This window comes from Saccopteryx bilineata, chromosome 2, assembly GCF_036850765.1.
Source record: "Saccopteryx bilineata isolate mSacBil1 chromosome 2, mSacBil1_pri_phased_curated, whole genome shotgun sequence".
NCBI classification, from domain to species: Eukaryota; Metazoa; Chordata; class Mammalia; order Chiroptera; family Emballonuridae; genus Saccopteryx; species Saccopteryx bilineata.
In genome coordinates, this window is record NC_089491.1 from 268,935,003 (window position 1) to 268,958,753 (window position 23,751).

The 23,751-nt window shown below is 44.9% G+C and overlaps 1 protein-coding gene and 1 long non-coding RNA gene across 4 annotated transcripts in view; one reads left to right on the forward strand and one right to left on the reverse strand.

The window, feature by feature from the left end:
- RPH3A (rabphilin 3A) overlaps positions 1–634 on the reverse strand; it is an 80,898-nt gene extending 80,264 nt beyond the window's left edge. For all 3 annotated transcript variants that reach the window (XM_066260541.1, XM_066260542.1, XM_066260540.1), the window contains exons 1-2: positions 309–634; positions 29–149 (exon numbers count right to left, since the gene is read on the reverse strand). The gene's annotated coding sequence lies outside the window, so the exon portion shown is untranslated. The remainder of the gene's footprint in view (positions 1–28; positions 150–308) is intronic.
- LOC136325726 (uncharacterized) lies at positions 282–9,516 on the forward strand. The gene is made up of 3 exons (XR_010729297.1): positions 282–413; positions 7,752–7,845; positions 9,345–9,516. It is a non-coding gene; the product is annotated as an uncharacterized lncRNA (long non-coding RNA).
- Positions 9,517–23,751: the final 14,235 nt, after the last annotated feature.

Here is a 23,751-nt window from a genome sequence, read left to right on the forward strand (position 1 = left end):
TTTCACAATTGAGAAGAATATTACTTACCACAATACCAGAGGATTGCAGGGGGAACAGGAGAGCCAAATCCTTGCCAACTCCTCCCTTCCCTGCCGGCTGGGAAGATGTTAACTCCCGATGACTTGGTTTGAAAGCTCAGTGGAGGTGCCTGAAAGAAAATTGTTCATTTGACTCTCTTTACTCTTCCCAAAATAAAATCCAAGTGCCAGCACATGCACACGGGCGCGCGCGCGCGCGCACACACACACACACACACACACACACACACTCCAACTATCCTTAAATCACACAAGATGAAAAGAAATACCACAGCCAGAAGAGGAGAAAAGTCAGACCAGCCAGTGGACAAGGCACAAGGCAAAGACTGTAGCTCCCTCTGACTGCCCTCCACATGGATGAAGGTTTCAGCTCGGTAAGTTCTCTCTCTCTCTCTCTCTCTCTCTCTCTCTCTCTCTCTCTCTGTCGTTTGAGTAGGCAACTCTGGGCTGCTGGCAGCCAACAAATCAGTTGCTTCCCCTGTGCCCGAAATCAGTGGCGGCTTCCTCCACTGCTGCAAAACCCTGTGTTGAGCAAGGGAGGGGGAAGAAGCTTCCCGGCGCAGGGGAGCCAAGCCTGCCTCCCACCGGTGATTTATGTGAGAGGTGCCTGGAGAAAGAGAGGTAGGAGGCGGGGAGGAGAGGTTGGGCGCACCAGAGATCCTGGATGGTCGAAAAGGCAGTCAGGAGATGGGCGATCAGCACCACGGACAGCGCTAAGACGGGGTGGAGGAGGGGACGGGCGGGAAGCGAACCCTCGGGCGGCGAAGTTAAGTTATTGGATGGTTAGAGCAGAGAAGGGAGGGGGAGCAGGGAGATGGGACTTCTCGCCAGCACTCAGTGAAGTCAGTGGCAGCCTACCTAACACCAACTTGTTCTAAGATTGTCACTCACTCTCAGAGCAAAAGGAGCTGTAACTTCGCAGCCCCTTTCCCACACACGTCCCCAGACCTTCAGTGCTGGTCTCAGCTTGGAGAAGAGTTTAACCCCAGTATGGGAACCCCCCCAGTGGCTTTTTCTAAAAGAAATCAGCCCAGCTGACCTGTCCTCACCCACATGGTTGCAGATCTCTAAGCCAGACCTCGGGAGACTCAGAATCCAGGGTAGGAAAGATGAGGCTTAGGAAATGGAAAATTTTAAGAAACAAGATGGCTTAGTTGAATAAGCACTTGACAGGTGTCTGGGACCCAGGTCTAGACCCCCATACAACCTTATACAAGTCATTTAATGTCTCTAAGCCCCATCTATACAATGAGGTTAGGACTATTCGATCTTCCTTAAGATAGGAAGCAAAAGGTTAAAAAGCAACAAGAAGAATGCACAAGATGTGAGCTGCGAGGGTCCCATGATCCATAGCCTGTCCTATGACTCAGGCATTATGACAGAGAGAGAAGGAATTGCCAGCCAGCCCAGGACGGTATGTACGTGCCAGTCATTCCTGTCAGCGTGCAGCTTGAGCAGGACGATATTGGGAGATTATAGGAAGTCTAAATCAGATAACTGAGCCTTAGCCAAAGACCCACCCCCAATAGATCCAAACTGATTTTCTGAAGGGAAATCAGTATCTGGACAAGAACAACCATCATTAAAAGGAGAAGTATACCAACAAAAATGGACTCGCAGGACTGACAGTGTTCCAAATCTCAAGGGTCCTATTCTTGCTTACTACAGACAAAGGACAAGAAATCTCAAACAGACCAACGTCTGCTAGGGGTCCCCAAACTTTTTACACAGGGGGCCAGTTCATTGTCCCTCAGACCGTTGGAGGGCCACCACATACAATGCTCCTCTCACTGATCACCAATGAAAGAGGTGCCCCTTCCAGAAGTGTGGCGGGGGCCGGATAAATGGCCTCAGGGGGCCACATGCGGCCCATGGGCCCATAGTTTGGGGATGCCTGTAAGACATTCTCTGCAAAGTGAAAGAGAACCCTCTTTATTGGGGACCCTCCTCTAAAGTGTGTCATTCAAATGGCCCAGGATGAGCTACCACATTTGTCACTTAATTCTCCCCTTGAAAAGCAGATCTTAAAATGTCAGGATCTTAGAGACCATTTAGAGCTTCATTTTATAGATGGTCATGATTGTGATACTCATGATGGTGGTATGTTGGTGGTGGTGGTGGTCTTTATAGTGATGATGATAATGACTTTGGTGGTGGTGGTGTTAAAGGCAGTTCTCATTTATTGAGAACCAATACACCAGTCATTCTGCTAGGACAGGGTTTGGGAACCTTTTTGGCTGAGAGAGCCATGAACACCACATATTTTTTTTTATAAATTTTTATTAATGTTAATGGGATGACATTAATAATTCAGGGTACATATATTCAAAGAAAACATGTCTAGGTTAACTTGTCATTAAATTATGTTGCATACCCCTCACCCAGAGTCAGATTGTCCTCCGTCACCCTCTGTCTAGTTTTCTCTGTGCCCCTCCCCCTCCCCCTAACTCTCTCCCTCCCTCCCTCCCATGTCCTCCCTCCCCCCACCCCTGGTAACCACCACTCTCTTGTCCATGTCTCTTAGTCTCGTTTTTATGTTCCACCAATGTATGGAATCATGTAGTTCTTATTTTTTTCTGATTTACTTATTTCACTCCGTATAATGTTATCAAGATCCCACCATTTTGCTGTAAATGATCTGATGTCATCATTTCTTATGGCTGAGTAGTATTCCATAGTGTATATGTGCCACATCTTCTTTATCCAGTCTTCTATTGAAGGGTTTTTTGGTTGTTTCCATGTCTTGGCCACTGTGAACAGTGCTGCAATGAACATGGGGCTACATGTGTCTTTACGTATCAATGATTCTGAGGTTTTGGGGTATATACCCAGAAGAGGGATTGCTGGGTCATAAGGTAGTTCTATTTGCAGTTTTTTGAGGAACCACCATACTTTCCTCCATAATGGTTGTACTACTTTACATTCCCACCAACAGTGTATGAGGGTTCCTTTTTCTTCACAGCCTCTCCAACATTTGCTATTTCCCGTCTTGTTGATAATAGCTAATCTAACAGGGGTGAGGTGGTATCTCATTGTAGTTTTGATTTGCATTTCTCTAATAACTAATGAAGCTGAGCATCTTTTCATATATCTGTTGGCCATTTGTATTTCTTCCTGGGAGAAGTGTCTGTTTATGTCTTCTTCCCATTTTTTTATTGGATTGTTTGTTTGTTTGTTGTTGAGTTTTATGAGTTCTTTGTAAATTTTGGATATTAGGCCCTTATCTGAGCTATTGTTTGAAAATATCAGTTCCCATTTAGTTGGCTGTCTGTTTATTTTGATATCAGTTTCTCTTGCTGAGCAAAAACTTTTTATTCTGATGTAGTCCCATTCATTTATCTTTGCCTTCATTTCTCTTGCCATTGGAGTTAAGTTCATAAAATGTTCTTTAAAACCCAGGTCCATGAGTTTAGTACCTATGTCTTCTTCTATGTACTTTATTGTTTCAGATCTTATATTTAGGTCTTTGATCCATTTTGAATTAATTTTAGTACACGGGGACAGGCTGTAGTTGAGTTTCATTCTTTTGCATGTGGCTTTCCAGTTTTCCCAACACCATTTGTTGAAGAGGCTTTCTTTTCTCCATTTTGTGTTGTTGGTCCCCCCTTATCAAAGATTATTTGACCATATATATGTGGTTTTATTTCTGGGCTTTCTATTCTGTTCCATTGGTCTGAGTGTCTATTTTTCTGCCAATACCATACAGTTTTGATTATTGTGGCCCTATAATATAGTTTAAAGTCAGGTATTGTAATGCCCCCAGCTTCATTCTTTTTCCTTAGGATTGCTTTGGCTATTTGGGGTTTTTTATAGTTCCATATAAATCTTATGATTTTTTGTTCCATTTCTTTAAAAAATGTCATAGGAATTTTGATGGGAATTGCATTAAATTTATATATTACTTTGGGTAATATGGCCATTTTAATTATATTTATTCTTCCTATCCAAGAACAAGGAATATTTTTCCATCTCATTGTGTCTTTTTCTATTTCTCTTAGCAATGCCTTGTAGTTTTCGTTATATAGGTCCTTTACATTCTTTGTTATGTTTATTCCTAGGTATTTTATTTTTTTGTTGCAATCGTGAAGGGGATTATTTTTTTGAGTTCGTTTTCTAATATTTCATTGTTGGCATATAGAAAGGCTATGGACTTTTGTATGTTAATTTTGTATCCTGCGACCTTACTGTATTGGTTTATTGTTTCTAGTAATCTTTTTGTGGAGTCCTTTGGGTTTTCAATGTATAGGATCATATCATCAGTAAAAAGTGATACCTTTACTTCTTCTTTTCCGATATGGATGCCTTTTATTTCTTTGTCTTGTCTGATTGCTCTGGCCAGAACTTCTAGCACCATGTTAAATAAGAGTGGAGAGAGTGGACAACCCTGTCATGTTCCTGATTTAAGGTGGAAAGTCCTCAGTTTTACGCCATTTAATATGATGTTGGCTGATGGTTTATCATATATGGCCTTTATCATGTTGAGATATTTTCCTTCTATACCCATTTTGTTGAGAGTCTTAAACATAAAATTGGAACACCAAATATTTTAAAATGTAATTTCATGAAAGCCATACAATGACCTGTGTACCTTATGCATTATCCAATAAAAATTTGGCACTGTCCCCGAGGACAGCTGTGATTGGCTCCAGCCACCCGCAACCATGAACATGAGCGGTAGGAAATGAACGGATTTTAAGATATAAGAATGTTTTATATTTTTAACGGTTTTTTTTTATTATTAAAGATTTGTCTGTGAGCCAGATGCAGCCATCAAAAGAGCCACATCTGGCTCACGAGCCATAGGTTCCCAACCCTTGTGCTGGGAACTCTATCTGTATCATCACTTTGAGTCCTCACCATGACCCTGTGATGGTACTATTATTATCCCCATTTCACAGATGAGGAAACCGAGACTCAAGAAGTTCAGTCTCTTGCATAAGGTTATACAGTAAGTGGCAAGCACAGGATTCAAACCCAGGGTTGTATGATCCCAAAGCCCATGTTTCAGAATGTCAGAGTCAAGTTCAAGTGCATTCTACAATTTTGGAGGCAGGATCTCATTGAATCTTTTCTGGGAAGGGCCCACAACACAAGTTCAATCCCTTCACTTTACACATAGAGGAACTGAGGACCAGAGAGGGGCAGTGACCAGTTCATAGCCAAAGAGCTAGAAAGTGCCTAGCTTGTCCAGAATACAAGCTTCTTTAACTCTGGAAGGCTGAGTTAAATCTGGAACTCAGCCTTCCAGATGCCAGGGCCTGTGTCCTTGTCCTAGTGGCTAGAACAGTGCCAGGCACATAGTAGGCCCCCAATAAACATCTAAAAAGTGATTCAGGAAGCCCAGAAGGGACTAAATTCACACAGCCTGCTGGTGGCGGAATCAGAACACAAGTTGTTCCCAAGCCTTTCGGCTTCTGGTCCCAAGGAATATCTACACAACCTCATAGCTTCCCTGGGCATTAGACACGTGTTCTTGGAGAGTCTGTTGTGAATTTAGATCTCTTAGGGAATCAAAATAGCTACCCCATGCTAAGTGCCAAGATATCTACCATGTGCCAGGCACTGAACTAAGCACCTTAGAGTCACTGTCACCAGTCTTCAACCTCATGAGGCAGGTGCTATTATTGTCCCATTTTCATATGAGAAGACTGAGGCTCAGACAGGCGAAGTGAAGCCCCAAAGCTCGCACAGCCAGGCAGTGGCAGAGGCAGGGGTGTGAATCCCAGGTCTGACTCCAAAGCCTGTCACTCCACCAGCTTTTTCTCAAACGGGGGCCCCAGAGGTCCCCATGGGAGTGAAAAAGAGGCTCAAGTTGCTGCCCCCACCAATCCCCGTCTCAACCAGAGCAGTTGTACTTTTAACTGTTTTGCATACTGGGCAGCTGCCCAAGTCTTCACTGAAACAGGTCTTTGCAGCAAAAACTTAAAGACAATATGGTTGAAACCAGAACCCTGCACCTTCCCTGGTGACCATGCCATCTAGGAACTAGCTCTGGCTTCTCAGGGAATTTTTCCCCCACCCTCCCCACCACCCTGGTCACCATGTCCAAAGCCCTCTTCTGTCTTAGGAGCCCTTTGTCCAAAGAACCAGCTGCTGCTATAACCTCTACAGTTCCGCAGCAGGGAGTCGCCTTGAAATCAGACAGCTCCAGGCTGAGCCAGCCTTGCTCTAAAAGCTAGAGCACTACAGAGGGATTTCTCAGGGCTCTGGGTTCAGCAAGTCCCATCCTTGCTCTGTTGATGCCAGAGGCAGCCTGTGGAGGCTCTCTCTCCATCACCCTCAGGAAGGATGGGCAATGATGGTGTTAGGGATAACTCCAACAGCCAAAGCTATACTCATTGTGTTCCAGATGGCTCACGTGCACCATATTATATTTTGATTCTTACAACAATCCTATGTATTAAGATGATCACTGTTTTTGCCCTGGCCAGGTGGCTGGCTCAGTTGGTTAGCATCATCCCAAAACACAGAGGTTGCCAGTTTGATCCCCAGTCAGGACATATACGGGAAGAGCTCGATGTTCCTGTCTCTGCCTTTGTCTCTCTTTGACTCTTACTCTCTCTCTTTCCCTCTCTCTCCCCCTTGTTCTCTCTAGAATCAATAAAATAAACATTATTTTAAAAATTATGCACGTTTAAAAAAAGATGATCATTGTTTTATTTTCATTTTACAAATGAGAAAATTGAGACTGATACCTAATGTAACTAGCCTGAGACCGCTTAGTTCCTAAGTGCTGAGACTGGGATTTGAACCAAGGCCCTCCGAGTTTCTAATTATCATGCTATACAGCCCCCCTATTTATAATTGCTTCTCCCATTTATTTTGGGTGCTTATTATTCACCACATGGCATGTTTTGTCACCCCAGTGCTTTCTGTGACTTATAACAGTGCAATGAAGTTCTGTGACATTACTTGCTTATCTTAGAGATGAGGAAATTAGACACAGAGAGGTTGGGTGACTTGCCCAAGGTAACACAGCTAGAAAGAGACAGGATGGCACGGTGTGAATCTAAACAGCTTGTTTCAGAGCCTCTTGTGCTGGACTGTCTCCCAGCAAGATGGGTACTGAGATAGCCCAGAAAGAAAGAATGTTAAAAACAAACAAACTTTCCATCTCACTTGGCAAGTGAGACAGAAAAATGGCCTCAAAAGATGTCCATGTCTGAATGCCCAGGTGTTGAATACATTACATTACATGGCAAGTTAGACTTTACAGATATGACTAAGGTATCTTGAGATAGAGAAATTACCCTGAGTTATCTGGATGGGCCCACGGTAATCACAAGAGCCCTTATAAGGGAAAAAGGGAGGCAGGAGGTCAGAGGGGAATGGTGATGATGAAGTGTAGGGGGGGAGGTGAGAGGGAGAGAGAGATGCTGTGTTGCTGGCCTTGAAAATGGAAGAAGGGGCCACAAGCCAAGGAATGAAGGTGGCCTGTAGGAGCTGAAAAAGCAAAGGAAACAGATTTCTCCTGAGAGCCTCCCGAAGGACCTAGGGGTCATGGCTGAGCTCCCTCCTGGTCAGAGGACCCTGCATTTAAATCATATCATAGCCTGCCCTACAATACAGTATGCGTTTGTGTGTGTGCATGTGTGGACACGCATGTGTGGGTGTGCACACAGAAGAGAGCCTGAAGAGAAAGGACTTGTGCTCAAAGCTCTCACCCAGCCACCAGGCTCTGTGCTGTATTCGCTCCATTCTTCTCTTTCAAGAGCCTCCGGAGAAATGCTATCATCCGGAACACAAAAGGGAAGACATGTCACAGGAGCACGGCTCATCCCAGGGGACCCGTAGAAGACAAAACAAGTAAGCGGAACAGAGACACAGGAGAGCAAAAAAGGGAAAGAGAAAGGCAACAAAGAGAGAGACAACGGCTGGGTCCCCAAGCCTGGCCTTGTCCCCACAGGGAAAGGAGCAAGTCTTAAGGAGGCTCGTTTACCCCCTGTGGAAAAAAATAGACTAATTACAGAGAAAATGCTACAGGCGTTGGAAGACAAGCTTTTAAGACAAGTCAACAATTATTATTTATTAATCAGTCAGTTTGGTGCTATCAGGCAAGGCACTGCAAGGGGGAAGAGACTGGGATGTGCCTTCTGGGGCTCTGAGCTTGATTCTTGCTCCTCCGCTCACCATCCACCAGCTATGTGACCTTGAACATGTCACTTGCATGCTCTGAGCCTCAGTTTCCACAACTGTACAATGGGGGCACACCTTCCCCTCCTACCAACTAGTGTGCCCAGGACGTTTCACTCAGCTAACATATGAACAAGTGTTGTGTACTCTAAATAACGAAGAGCAGCTACCATTTATTAAGCACCTACTATTAAGCATCTAGGGTGCTTCACTAGACTCCTTTCTTCCTCAGAAGTCTAGTGACGCATTCAGCCCAAAGTTACCCTAAGAGCCTGGAGGAAGGAGATGCAGCAGACAGTGTAATGAAACAGTTAAAAGGCCAGGTTTTAGGGCAAGGCTCTCCAGGTTCCCATCTGGCTCTTCTGCATCTGAACTGTGTGGCCTGGAGGAAATCACTAAACCTCTCTGTGCCTCAGTGTCCCCATCTGTGAAGTGGGGGATAATAACAATACCTCCTCATATGGTTGTCACTAGAATCACATTAGATATACAACAGCACTTAGAACGGTGCCTATATTGGAAACCCCATGTGTATCGTCATGATTTTTTATTGTTGCTATGTATAAGATGCTCCCATGTATAAGACGCTCCCATATATAAGACGCACCTTAATTTGGCAGCCTGAAATTTGGAAAAAAAAATGTATTACATAAATTTATTGAACTCAAGTTTTATTCATCATAAAATTCATACAACTCCTCATCACTGTCAAAACTCCCATCCATTATCTTGTCCTCATCTGTGTCTGATGATGAATCACTGTCTTCATATATTGCCTCGTCCTCAGTTCCATCTATGACATTTGAAATGTCACACTTCTTAAGTGACTTGACAACCACTGTATAAGATGCACCCAGTTTTTAGACCTCAAATTTTTCAAAAAAGGGTGCATCTTATACATAGGGAAATATGGTATTATTATTATCATTATTACTAAGAAGAGTTTTCCAAAGAATGGTACATATTCTGCTGACATACAGAAACGATGTTGGGTGGTCTATGGAAAAACATTTTTTAAAGGTTTAAATGTTACATATTTATTGTAAAATGCATTAGGAAAACATTACATTTCATTTCCAGCAGTGAGGCCATGTTTTCTTCTATGCAAATGTGCTTATATTGATGTAATGTAGGGCAGAGTTAAGTTTAATTTTTTTTCCTTCTATTTTCAGGATCTCAATAGCATTGGCTTCCCTGAAATCAGCCCACTAGGTATGCTGGTTTCACTAAGCCCCCTCCCCTTAGCAACTGCATCTCTCAGGGTGCAGCTTCCCAGTTATTCCAGTACCTGAAGCCAAGAAAACAAAGGAAGCAGGATGTTCCCTCTCCCTGGTTCCCTCCAGAATGTGCTTCTGGTCTATGACAAATAAATAACACTTCCTGAAGACTGACCGTATATGTCTGTCCTTCATCTGAGCTCCTACAATATAGGCTAACACCCTCCCCTGGTCCAACCTGCATTGTAAACGGTTCTCCCATCACACGGGAGAGTCCAACAACACAGCTCGGACTTGCTTATCTCTGAGTTCTCAGGGCCTGGAACCCATGTGATGTCTGGGAAATGCTAGGCAGGTGAATTCTTCTTAGAACTTTTCATGTGTGTATCTTTTATCTTACTGTAATCTCAGGAAGGGGGCATCTGACCACCCGAAATTGCTATTTAGTTGTCATAAATGGGATGTCAGTAGATCATGGGATTCTGCAAGGAGCCCCGTGTCTTCACGATGCTGCTGTCTTTAAACCATTGTAGGAAGACGTGGGCTAGATCACCAGAGCTGCTGGCCACAGGGACTGAGCTGACAGAGTTAGGAGAGGACAGGAAAGTGGGACCCGCGCTAGAAATGGAAAGAAAAGAGTAGAATGAGGGAGAGTGGCTTGAGAAAAAAGCTCAGATGTCCTCATGCCCACCATGGTGGTAAGGGTAGAGGGGGCTGACAGTTGCCGGAAGAATGAACATTTTTAGAAGGAGGGGTCCCGGTGTATGGAGGGGTCCCACTGCAATGGGAGGCAGGGAGGTCAGGAGAAGCAGAGCTATTTCCCATTAGGTCTTTCAAAGCAGTGCTCCAAGAAGACCCTCTCAAATCCCCCAGTCTGGCTTTTCCCCGGAAATGAATAAACCAGACTCTTCAGTTCTGCGGGGACGGATATCTGTCAATGTCTTCTGGTCATTAGCAAGTGTTGGGGAGGGAGCTCCTCATTAAGGGCCTGAAATACTCAAGCATTTAGCAGAAGGATGGGGAGAAGTTGGGTTGAATCCCACCTCTTCCACTCACACTGTGACCTTGTGCAAGTCACTTCTCTTCTCTGAGCCTCAACATCCTCATCCGTGAAATGAGGGTAACAATAATAATAATTTGTTTACAGGGATCATTCAGTAAGATAAAATATGTAAAGGGCTTGATAAGAGCTCAACTCATTAGCTATTACTATTATTATCGCTATTGTGATTAATATTCTTATTTTATTCCTTTTTTTTATCACTAGCCAGAAGCTGGGGATACTGAAATGAGTAAGACTTCACGTCTTCATACCACAAGCCACCAGGAGAGATGGAAAAGAGGCTCCCAAGTCACAAACCCGTGTGACTAGAACTATAAAACATGCCATAGAGAGGATGCTTCTCTGTTATGTGTGTGAGGTGGGGAGGGATTGAACAAGGTCACCTGCACGGAGACCAGGGAGGTGGGGGGTGAGGGCATGCCACGAGACCGACCTGTCAGCAACCCGAGCATTTCTCTCTCCCAACTCTAACATCTGGGGAACATCTTTCCTCCAAGGAGATTTCTCAACATCACACTTATGTAATCCTAACATGACACGACAGATATCGGCAGGCCTGAAAGAGGCAGAGGCTGGCTCTCCCACAAATCCCATTTGGCTGGCGAGGCAGGGAAAGAGCCGCAGGAATGCCATCTTCCAGCAGCAGGCCCGGCAGCAGGGTAGCAGGTTCGTCCAGTCCGGGGCAAGGCGGAGTGGCACAGCTTCCCTGGAGGGCCGTCGAGCTGTATGCGTCCAAAACCTTAGAAATTATACACACCCACCTCTTGACCCACGGGAGTCTCTCGGGAAGAAAATAATTAGGTGTTTGTACAAAGATTATCATCACCGCCTTGCTTATCATAATGACAAATTGGAAATAATCAAAATGTTCAACAATAGGGGGTCCTCTAAATAAATTGTGGTATATTCCATACCGGGGAGGTGAGCCCCCCCCCCAACTAAGACAGTCTTGGTACAACTCTGAAATTCGATTCTGTGTTCTCTAGCTGCTGTCTCTACAACCAGGCTGAGAAGGACCTGGACTAGATCACCTCCCGGAAGATCCCTGCTAGAGTGGCTGGCTATGTCCAGATCTCAGTCCCTGATGACTGGGGGCCACATCTGTCTTAATATGCATAACACAGTGTCTGGCGCAGAACAAGTACCAAATAAATACTTGGTAAATAAATGAATGGATAGATTGATGGATGCATGCATGGATAGAAAAGAGCACCATTTTTGCTAGAGAGAGATAAAAGTTTCATTCTCTGACATGAATGCCTCTTGCTCTCAGAGCCTTCCACCATCACCACCACGCCCTGAACACTGCATAGAAACTCAGCAGAAAGAAATCAAGCCACCCATTCATCCAGGGCCTCTCTCAGGGACCTGGACTATGTGGAAGAGCAGACTTGGAGAAATGGCAGGAAGTGACAGCCAGGTAGGTCAGCCACAGAACTTCTGTCCCAGACCTGCTGCTTTTAGAGCTACAGCCTCATGAAACGTTCCGCTCCTTCAGACAGCAGACCCTGGAACTTTGCACTAGCCCTTTCTAACAAAGCAAATGGAGACAGAGAAAGCCCCAAGGGACACAAGTCTGGCTGTGTTGAAAATGTCTACCGGTTTTTCACAAGAACCTGATGAGTTTCAGAAGGTACTTTTTCTAAGAATTTATATCATTCTCAAGTCAACCTTAAGGGGCATCAAAGCACAAAATTGTTCCTCCTCGTTGGCCTATCCTGACATTCCCATAATCTATTGCAGGGAAAGGACAGAAGTTCTGAGCCTCTCCATTCCCACCTGTAAAAAGAATCAAGAGTATCAACTCCCCTAGATGCTTATAGGGACCAAAGAGGATTGAAACATAAAAGAGACTCTAATCATCTCCCCACCACTCCCATCCCATGCCTCTTTGCCCTCAGCTCCTACCACCCTCCCTTCTCTCACTATGCTCCAGCCTCAAGCTTTTCTTCTATATATCAAACATCCAAGCTTGTTGCCACCTCAGGGCCTTTGTACCAGCTGCTCCTTCTGCCTGATTGCACTTCCTCCTGCTCTTTGGATGGCAGGTTGCTTTCTTATCATTCGGGTCCCAGTATAAGTCACTTTCTCTGACCACCTCCCCCTCATTGCCTGTTTTCGTTTTCTGCATAGTACTTATCACCATCTCATAGTTTACTGTTCATTTAAGTAGATAGATGATTGATTGATTGATTGATTGGTAGGTAGTCTGTTTCTCTTACTATATACAATATAAGTTCCATGAGATGAGACACCTAACAGTATGTCACAGCTGTATCCCCCAGAACCTAAAATAGTATATAATATATAATAAGTGCCCAATAAAAATTTGTCAAATGAATGAATAAATGGATGGATGAACAGATGTCTCCAAGGACAGGCTATGAAATTCAGCCAGATATCACACAATTTGGAAGAGGTCTATCATCGTAAACCAAGTTTACGATGTCCCTGTGTGGCCCCAGGGTATTTCTTTGCCTTGTTTCTCTTCTCTTGTCTCTCTGTTTTCCAATAGCCCTTTTATTCTGTAATAATACCAGATTGACAGAAAAGCTGTGCATCCCCATTCACCTTCCATTCATCTTCTCTTAATATCAACATCCTCCATTACTACAGCACATTTGTCAAAACTAAGAAATTAACATCAGTACAATGCTATTAACTGATTTCATTCAGATTTCACTGGTGTGTTCTTTGGTTGTTCTAGGATCTGACGTAGCTTTGAGTCATCACGTCTCTATCTCCTCTAGTCTGTGACAGTTTCTCAGTCTTTTCCTATTTCATGACCTTGATATTTCAGAGAAGACTGGTCAGTTAATCTGTAGAATGTCCCCCCCCCCCAATTTTGGGATTGTTTGATGATTCTCATGATGAGACTAGAGTTATGGACTTGGGGAAAGAGTCCCATCGGGGTGAAATGCCCTTCTCCTCACATCTCATCAGAGGGTACCTGCTGTCAACATGACAATGTCTCAGCCACTTCCCTTGGGTTGCATAGGACCTCAGTCTTCTGGTCCAGCATTTCTGTGCCTCAGATCTAACCACAGATTTGGTGGCTCTGCATTTATCCCATCAGCTGGGCTCATGGGCTGGAGGCTAGAATTTCTTTTTTTTTTTAATTTTTATTTATTCATTTTAGAGACATAGCAGAGGGGAGAGAGAGAGAGACAGAAGGGGGGAGGAGCAGGAATCATCAACTCCCATATGTGCCTTGACCAGGCAAGCCCAGGGTTTCGAACCCGCGCTCAGCATTCCAGGTCAACGCTTTATCCACTGCGCCACCACAGGCCAGGCCTGGAGGCTAGAATTTCAAAGTCAAGGTGTCAACAGGGTCATGCTCTCTCCTGAAAGCTCTAGGGAGGAATCTGTTCCGTGCCTCTGTCCATGCTTCTGGTGGTTGCTGACAACCCTTGGCATTCCTTGGCTTGTGGCTGCATCACTCCAGCTTCTGCTTCCCTCACCCCATTCTTCCCTCTGTCAACTGTGTCTGCATCTTCATCTCTTCTTATGAGGACACCACTTATATTGGGTGTAGGGCCCACCCTAAGCCAGTAGGACCTCTTCTTAACCTAACTATTTATATCTGCTAAGACTCTATTTCTAAATAAGGTTACATTCTGAGGTTCCAGGTGGTTATAAATTTGGGGGGATGCTATCCTACCCAGTGCAGGGGGAATATGATAGGTAGGGAAGCAAAGGTCAGGATCTGAGTCCCAGCTCTTCACTGCTAGTGGAGTGGCTGGGACAGTCATTACCTCACTATCCCCATCTATAAAATGGGAGGGGGAAGGTGATGATGATATTGTTTGTATCACAAGGATCAACTAAGCTACGAGCTGTAGCAGCACCTTCAAATCCATGAGATACTTTGGAAATATGAGTTATTATCTGTGGCAGCTGTGAGGATGTGCCCACAGACCTCCAGCTACAGGAGGTTAATTGACTGAGGCCCCAGCTGCTATGTTCTCCAATCCATCGGTGCAAACGGGGCCACACTGTCCATAGGCTGCTCCCAGCCAATAACCCAGCACCGCAGAGATATTAAAACAAACCTGCTGTACTTGGGAGACACAGGACTCCTCCAACAGAGACCATGGCTGGAGAATTTCTTAACACCTTGCTGAAACATTCTAAGATTGCACAGGAGCCTAGGATGCTCCCAGCCAACCTCCCTTCGCTCCCCCCTTCACTCAGGGTCTGGGGCTCTCCAAGCCTTCCTGGCTCTCTCCCTATTTCCCTCCATATTTCCCTAATTCAATCTTTGCACACTTGATTCCATCTGGGTGTTGGCCTCCTGGAAGACCCAGACCTAGCACATTACCCCAAAGATCATCTTTACCTTTGCCTGGTCAGGACATACTTCCTTGCACCTGAACGCCCTTTGAGTCAATCATCCTTTCCCCATAGTTGGTCCATGAAGTCTGAATGGGGAGCTACCGCCTCCCTCACTCCAAGGATTCGCACATGCCCACATCTGACCAGTCCATCTATTTCATGCCCCCAGCCACAATGTTGGGTACCCCAGCAAGGCAAGTAACTTATGGAAGCCCACGAGATTCCCATCAGAAACTTCTGCTAGTGCTCTTGCGAAGGGCGTGCACCTTTCAGACTGGGGTGGACAAGCTGGTAAAATGGAAACCTGGAGCCACTGAGGGGCATCCTTGCCACCCTCCAGTCCAAGACTGAAGTTTATACCAAAGAGAGAGTGTTGTAAGAAACTGCTGCCATTATTTGAGCACCTGGATCCAGACATGCCTGAAGCTCCTGCACTTTTCCAGAATGTAAGTCAATAACATTTTCCTTTCATTTTTTAAATTTATTAATTTATTTTGCTTTAGCCTATTTGCATTGAGTGTTTCAATTTAAAAAAAATTAAATGTATAATTTTCCTCTGACACCATTCTTCCAAGTGAGGGCCAGAGGATGAGACTGTGGCTCCCCCCAGAGGAACTACAACGTGAAGTAAACACCAAGGATGGGCAAAGCGGATTCTTTTCATTCTACGTGTGAACTACTTTCAGAATGTCAGAAGGATTAGAGATAAAAAAGAAAGAACCGAGGCAGCATCCGTGGGAGCCAGTTTGGCTTTAGGCTGCCCTTTTTTTTTTCTTTTTCTTTCTTTTTTTTAAGAAATCTTCACCACAGTTAAGATTTCCAAATATAATCCCTCTGTCGTTCAACAGAACCCAGTGCCTAGACAGCTCCTTCTAAAAATATGAGAAATAAAATCTGTTTTCTGATGAATCACAAATACATTTCATCTTTGGATTTTCTTCTGTTTGGAGATGGAGTCAAAAGAAGGTATCTCTCCTCTTTTCAAAGATTAAAACTCATAGGGGTTTCCATCAATACATTCATTCCGTTCTTCTCCCTATGTGTAGATTCTTTTTGCAAATGCTGGTGCCTTGTATTTGGGAAAAGGGCAGATATCAGACCATAATAGCAACCACTGTTGAAGTTTTTCCTGTGTGGTGAGATGCACCTTGGCCATTCTTTGCTTGGCAGTAAACAAGAGCCCCAACAAAGCCAAGACTCCACGCTCCCTTTTCTCTTAGCTCAACGCAAAGAGGACTGAGCCAGCTGCGGCATTGCTAACAGGACTGAAGAATTTAGCAACATCGCAGCCTGTGATTCATTTCTGACTCCAGGCTCAATCTCTCTCCTTTGGAAATAAAACTGAATGGTGGCTTCAGTCATTAACATGAGGTGATCAAGCTTCACTAGGCAATTACTTCCCCATTCCTGAGTCAAGGCGGATGCAAGTGGAATGTCTATCTCATGTCAGAACCCTTCTCTCCAGGTCAAATATGTCTCCAGCCCTGGCACGGCTTTGATGGCAAAAAAGCAAAGGCACCTACATGTTCTTTAAATAGATCTCTGCTCTGGCTGCCTTGACAGCCAGTGGTCAAAGGACGCTAACATCCAGTGGCAACTGTGCTCACAAAAATCACGGAAGTTTTCCATGAACTGACTTGCTCCTTTATTAAGCAGAAACGCAATCAGGCATGTGAGAGCAAATCTGATGAGGTGATTTGAACCTGGGAACTGCACTGAGCGTCAGATGCCCAGGGATAAGGAGGACTCCATCAGCCATGATAATAATATTAATGATCACGGCCACGGGAAAGGCTAATATTTGCTGAGCACCTCCTGCCCACAAGCCTGATCCAAATCACTGCTTTAGAGGCATGAGCTCACTGAACTCTCACAAGTCTAAGAAGTTCGTGCTAACATGGTCTCCGCAGAATGAGAGGAACATGGTGGACTGGTTGCAAAGATGGCCCTAATTCTGCCTTTCCCTGAACCCACGTGCTTTTGCAGCTCTGTCCATCAAGAGATGGAACCAATTTCTCCATCCCTTGCCCTGTGTTGGACTGTGTCTTGTTTTGGCCAATTAATGCCAAGAGCCCGGACTTTAAGCAGCCTTGCAAATTCTACTTCTTCTCTTGAACTCCTGCCCAATAATAAACCCAAAGTAGTCAGTGGAAGATGAGGCTAGCTAACACAGAACTGAGCCTAGCCAAGACCATCCGTAACCATCCAGCTCCCAGAGAACCCCCCGCCTCCCAGCTCATAAGTGAAATCAGGAAGGCTAACCATGCCCTGACCACTTCTTGTCTTGGGAAGGTAACAACCCAGACACAGGAGGCTCCAGACAGTGAAGCCAGTTCGCCAGACTCTCAGCCCAGTGCTCCTAGGTGTCTCCCAGACTTCGGCAGCTGGACGAGGTTTAGAGATTCCTCTTCATAAACATTTTCTTCCCACTGCATCATCACAACACTTCACACGCCAGTGACAACCTAAGAACTTGTCTCTCCTGCCTGAGAGAGTTCTCAGTTCATTCCAAACTCTTTGTCCTTATTAAAAATCTGTTAACCCAAAATATCTCTATATCTCTATATCGCAATATTACTATATCTCTATCGATTGATCGACCTATCAAGACGGAGATAGAGATAGGCATTTCTTCACAACTGGCTGTTTCCTTTGTCCAGACAGGCTTCTTACATCTCCTAGCATCCTTCCCCTCCCCGATGCCTTCTTTAGAAAGCTAGCTTGTTATTCAATTTTCCCTCCCAGGAGCCCAACCCTCCCACCCCAACCTCTCTTCTCACCGTGGCTGGTAGCGGTGTGAGCCACAAAATATTTCTATCTGCTGACACCAGAAAATAAAGGAAGTTTCTGTGGAATGTGGGATATCAACATTAATTTAAACACACACACACACACACACACACACACACACACACACACACACGCATACCCCAACCCTCAGTAAAGAGCTTTAATCTTTCTCTCCAGGGGATTAAAACATTTCAAAGTAGCAAATGAAAACTCATTTAATCCGCCCATTCAAATATGTCCCGTCAGCCTATAGACTATGAAGGGAAAAAAAAATATAGCAGTGCTGAAAGTGAGAAAAAAATAAAAGTCAATTTGTACCAGCAATCGAAATTTCAAAGCTGAGGTCAGACCTCGTAATGGAAAAGAGGAAGGAGATCTTTTCCGCTGCAGGAAATCAATTCCCCTGTTATTACATTTTATTCCTTTTTGCTTCTGCAAAGACCTATTCCTCAATGGAAGGTCTGATTCCTTCTCTCCTCCCCTTTGAATTTCCGTACAAGCCTAGGAAAATGATGTCCCCAATGACGGTGTTAATAACAGCTAACAATTCATGAATGCTTAGAATGTGCTGATCCCTGATCTAAGCACTTAGTGTGTTATATAACATGTTCCACTCAATGTAGTGGGTACCATTATTATTGCTCCCATTTTATAGATGAGGTAACCGTGGCACCGAGAGATGACATGCCTAGGGGGTGGAGGAGATGGGATTCAAGCTTAGGGGCTTTGGCTCTGGTACCCATACTCTTACCCAGTCCACTCCATGGCCTCACAAAGCCACCATGACTGTCCCCTGAGATAAACCACTTTTGTTTCTTCTGCAAGCACTCTCCACCCTTGGCCACCCTGCTCTGTATTGACTGAGCACGCTGCAGGCTCATCTGGATGGACTGCATTGTTGGGCTCCCTTGCCCACTGGCTTCAACCAATGGGAGAACAGAGGATAGGAGGATAGAGAAGTTGGGGCATTTATTTCCATGTCCCTTTCCTGCAGAGTCAGCATGGATTGGCCAACTTCCTTGGCGAAATGCCACACAATCCCAGTCCAGTGACCCTCTCCACAACCTCTATCTCAAAGTTTAGGTAAATTTTCCCTGCACTTGCCCCTTAATACCTAGAGGTGGTCACCTTCTCCTGCTGGTTCGAGTGTCCAGGTTGCTGCACAATCTTGAGCAGATCCCCCAAGCCCCGCCGACGTCTCGGTAGCAGCCCCTTCGCTCTGTGCTGATTTCCAGGGTTGTGTGTGCTTCTGCGCCTGCCAGGCCGCGGGCTGATCTGCCTGCCCAGAACAATTCATCAGAATTTCCTCAGACTGTCACTTCACAGATGGCCAAGCGCCACAGTCACCAAAGGAAAAAGGCTTATTTATTTCCCTAAGGAAATGGCCATTGGTCCATCAGAACCTCTCCTGCTACTAAATGACAACATATACAAATCACTCCTAGAAATATCCATAGAGTGCCTTCTAGATGACAGACACCACCCTGGGGATACCCCTGTGGATAGGAAAACCGGGGTCCCTGCCCTCATAGAAGGACATAAACATTAGGTGGAGGGTCAGGTCATTTGCAAAATAAGGAGAAATGGAAAGGCATGGCAATTGTGGAGAGAGAGAGGAAGAGAAAGAGTTCCTAACAGGGGAATCTCTCGAAATGAATGATACTTGGACCTGAAGGATGAGTAGGGGAAATGACCAAGATGTGTGTGTGTGTGTGTATGTGTGTGTGTGTGTGTGTGTGTGTGTGTGTGTGTCTTCATGTTCCAAACAGGGGACATGACACATTGGGAGACTCTGAGGCTGAAAGGACTTAAAGCAAAGGCGATTGAGACAAAAAGCTGTTCAAGTACAACTGCAGCCATTGTTTCCACCACCAGCGAGGCTCTGCACTGGGGATGGTGGAGCCCTTGGTGGGGGGCTTAGAAAAGCAAGAAAGGCCATTTTCTATATTACAGTGACTGGGAGGATGCTGCTGGAAGGTAACGTCTGGGGCCGAGGAGTCCAAGTGCCCTGGAATGCACAGGACAGTCCCTCAGCACCAAGATGCCTCTGCCCTGAATGCGAGATCTCCCCCTTTGTGAAACACAGTCACCAGCAGCGCCCCCTGGAGGCCCTCTGAAGTCCTGCCAGGCAGGGCTGGGTGCCCAATGTCAGAGGGACTGAAGTAGATTTGCATCAGAACATTTTTCTCAGAGAACCAGAGCAGAGATGAAAGGGGAAGGGAACTTTTCCAACTCTTTGGACCCAGACCCACAGTACAATCTATGTTTTGCATCCCAAACATGTTCCGCAGGCACACACACACACAAACATGTGACTGAAGCAAAAGTTTCACAGACAACACTCACTCGCAGTCACCATAAGTGATGTTCTCTGATGTGCTCTATGCTGAATTCTACCCACCAAACTGGCTTCACAGCTTGCTCAACACATCTCACTTCTGGGTTTGAAATATACTGCCGAAGACCTAACTAGAAGAAAGTATTTTAAAGATTTTTTAAAAAGAGGGGGATAATATGATGTTGATGAGCTGGTGGGGAAGTGAGTGCTCTCATATACTGTTAGTGAGAGCGAGAATTAATGCAACCCCATTAGCGAGCCATCTGGCAGTCCTTTCCAATATCTTAAAATACACATGCCTTTGACTCAGCAGCTCCACTTCCAGGAACTTCATACAGATTGATTCACACGTGTGCACAAGGATGTCCGTCACAGCACTGTTTGTCATAATGTAAGATTGGAAACCGGCCTGACCTGTGGTGGCGCAGTGGATAAAGCGTCGACCTGGAAATGCTGAGGTCGCCGGTTCAAAACCCTGGGCTTGCCTGGTCAAGGCACATATGGGAGTTGATGCTTCCAGCTCCTCCCCCCTTCTCTCTCTGTCTCTCTCTCTCTCTCTCTCTCTCTCTCTCTCTCCCTCTCCTCTCTAAAATGAATAAATAAAAATAAGAAAAAATTAAAAAAAAAAAAAAGATTGGAAACCATATACATGCCCATCAATAGAAGGCTGGTAACATGAATTGCGGGACATTCATCCTTCTATCCTTCTTATTATAGACGACGAAGCCAGCTGGAGAATAAGCCAGGCAAGCCTACACGAACTGAAATGGAACAAGGTCCAAAACGTGTCATGTCATTGGAAAAGCAAGGGCAGTACGCTGAGAATGGTTCAGCTGAGTGATGAGTCCAGGAGGATGTATCTCTACTTCTGTTATATGTTGGAATTTTCCAGTAGTTTTAAAAAACTTTAAAAAGTGGCCCTGGCCAGTTGGCTCAGTGGTAGAGCGTCGGCCTGGTGTGCCGAGGTCGTGGGTTTGATTCCTGGCCAGGGCACACAGGAGAGGCACCCATCTGCTTCTCCACCCTTCCCCTTCTCCTTCCTCTCTGTCTCTCTCTTCCCCTCCCCCAGCCAAGGCTCCACTGGAGCAAGGATGGCCCGGGCGCTGAGGATGGCTCTTTGGCCTCTGCCCCAGGCGCTAGAGTGGCTCTGGTCGCAAAGGAGCGACGCCCTGGAGGGGCAGAGCATCGCCCCCTGGTGGGCGTGCCGGGAGGATCCCGGTCGGGCCCATGCGGGAGTCTGTCTGACTGTCTCTCTCCGTTTCCAGCTTCGGAAAAATACAAAAAAAAAAACCCCTTAAAAAAGCAAATGTCTCAATTCTTTTGGGTATGCCACCATTTGTGTTGAAACTGATTTGCTTCAATAAACAAGAGGATACGTCAGCAACTGTCAGCAGTGAGTGTCTCTGGCAAGATGATAGATGTGGGAGGGAGCACCTTCACTGCTATCTCTTTCTATCTTGTAACTCGTAACCACATGTACCTTTGATCTATGTGTGTGTGGAAAATAAAAATTAGATAGAAATACAACTGGTTTGGAAGCCTCAGCAAGGATGAATACCATGCTACCTAAAATCAAAAGAAGCAAAAGTATACCTGAAAACAACAAACACTCCAGTTCACAAAGAGGAGGGTGCTGACTTTGACCCCCACCCTCAACCCCACCCACACCACTACCTTCGGGGGTTCTCTGAGCAACCAAGTAAAACATGGAATTGTGTTCAATTGTATTTTTCTGTCAGGTTTTTGCATGTGGGGGGGTTTAATTGACACAGAACAAAAACTGAGCCACAGGGGACCCCGATTATACCCAGATTATACTGAAAATGACTGAAAGGGGAACTTGCTCAATCCCCCCAGTTTGAGAATGACTGAGCTATGATAGAGCCACTCCATTCCCAATGTCTTCCTGAGAGGGGAGGCTGAACAGGTGTTCATTACAGCGCATATTGTAATAAAGAAAAATTGGAAACAGCCTAAACATTTACCAAAAAAACAATGGCTAAAGAAGGAATGGCACATCTGTGTTACAGAATATTGCTATGGACTGAATGTCCCCCCAAATTCATATGTTGAAGCCCTACCCCCAATGTGATGATGTTTGGGGTGGGGTCTTTGGGAGGTAATTAGATTTACATGAGGTCATGAGGATGGGGCCCCCATGATGGGATTAGTGCCCTTATAAGAAGAGGAAGAGAGACCAATGCATTTTCTCTCTCTCCTCTCTCTCGCTCTCTCTCTCTGCCATGTTAGGACAGCAAAAGGGCAGCTTTCTACAAGCTGGGAAGAAGTCCTTACCAAGAGCGGAATCAGTGAGCACCTTGAGGCTCTGGCCAGGTAGCTCAATTGATTAGAGCCTGGTCTTGACACACCAAGGTTTTGGGTTCGATCCCCGATCAGAGCCCAAACAAGAATCAATCAATGAATACATAAATAAGTGGAACATAAATCAATATTTCTCTCTCTCTGTTCCTTTTCTTCTCTCTCTAAAATCCATAAAAAAAAAAAGTTAGCACCTTGATCTTGGATTTCCCAGCCTCCAGAGATCTATGAAAGAAATATCTGCTGTTTAAGTCACCCTGTCCATGGTAGTTTACTATGGCAGTCAAGCTGATTAATAGAAATACCACAAAGTTATCCAACATTAAAAGAAATATACATGTACTGACATAAAAAGAATCCCAAGTCATAATGTTGGGTGGGAAAAGCAGGTTGTGGTTACAGTATTGTACATTTATATAAAGCACATTCATATGACAATACTGTCTATTAACACACAAATACATAGACAGAGATCTGGAAAGATTAACTTAATAAATGACTGCATACTTCAGGCGCTTGGGGAGTCATGGTCAAAGGGGATGTAAGCTTTGTTTGTAAATTTAAATTTTTTATTAAAATATATATATATATTTGTTTTATTTATGTAATCAAAATTGTTTCAGAGCATACCCCCTCCAAAGAGTTCAGAAAGAATAGCCCAACTGCAGGCCATATAGTCAGACAACTTCAGAGCTATTTCTAGAATCCAAATTCTAAAGTCTGCATTTTCATCTAAGAGTTCTTCCCACTGCCGCTTAGTTTGCCATCTTGATTTTGAAACCAACACAAATTACATTTTCCTGCTCAAGAGAGAATAATGCAGGATGGATAGTCTCACCAGACACCACTGAGGAGATAATATTTTGATGCATTAACTGTAATATGGTCAGATCTCAGCAACGTTAGCTAAGACAATTAATTTCAAAGCCTTCCAATTGACAGTAATCCACAAATGCGCTTCCCCATCAGCTTTCAGAGACTGGTTCCATAACAGCAAGGAATTCAGTGGGGGGTTCCGGTGCCTTTTAAAGAAGAAGAGGGTTCACTTCAAAGGGAGATTAAACCGTTACCTAGACACGAGCACCTTCATAATTAGACCGCAAGGACAATGTGTACCTCAAACAACAACCCCCAGGAGGGGCGGAGCTGGAAAGAAGGAAGACGCCTCAAAGAGGTGTCAGGTTGAACTCTGCAACAGGCATTCATGAGAGGAAAAATACAAAGATTCAAAGTCCCAGAAAGTTGGTTATCAATTGTATTAAGAGCTAACATTCATTTATTTGGTCAAAAAATACTAAATACTGATTGTGCCAGACGCTGGGGACAAGGCAGTAAACAAGCCACACAAAACTTGCCCTCCCGAGAGCAGACATCCTGGCAATAGTGCTACAATAGTCTGGGCAGGTGAACAGGGAGCCCCAGGGTAGGAGGTTTCAGCCATAGTTCTTGCCGTGGAATTCTGCAAGAGTTCCCAGAGACTGTCAAACACCCTTTGTTTATATCTAAGCTAACCTGAA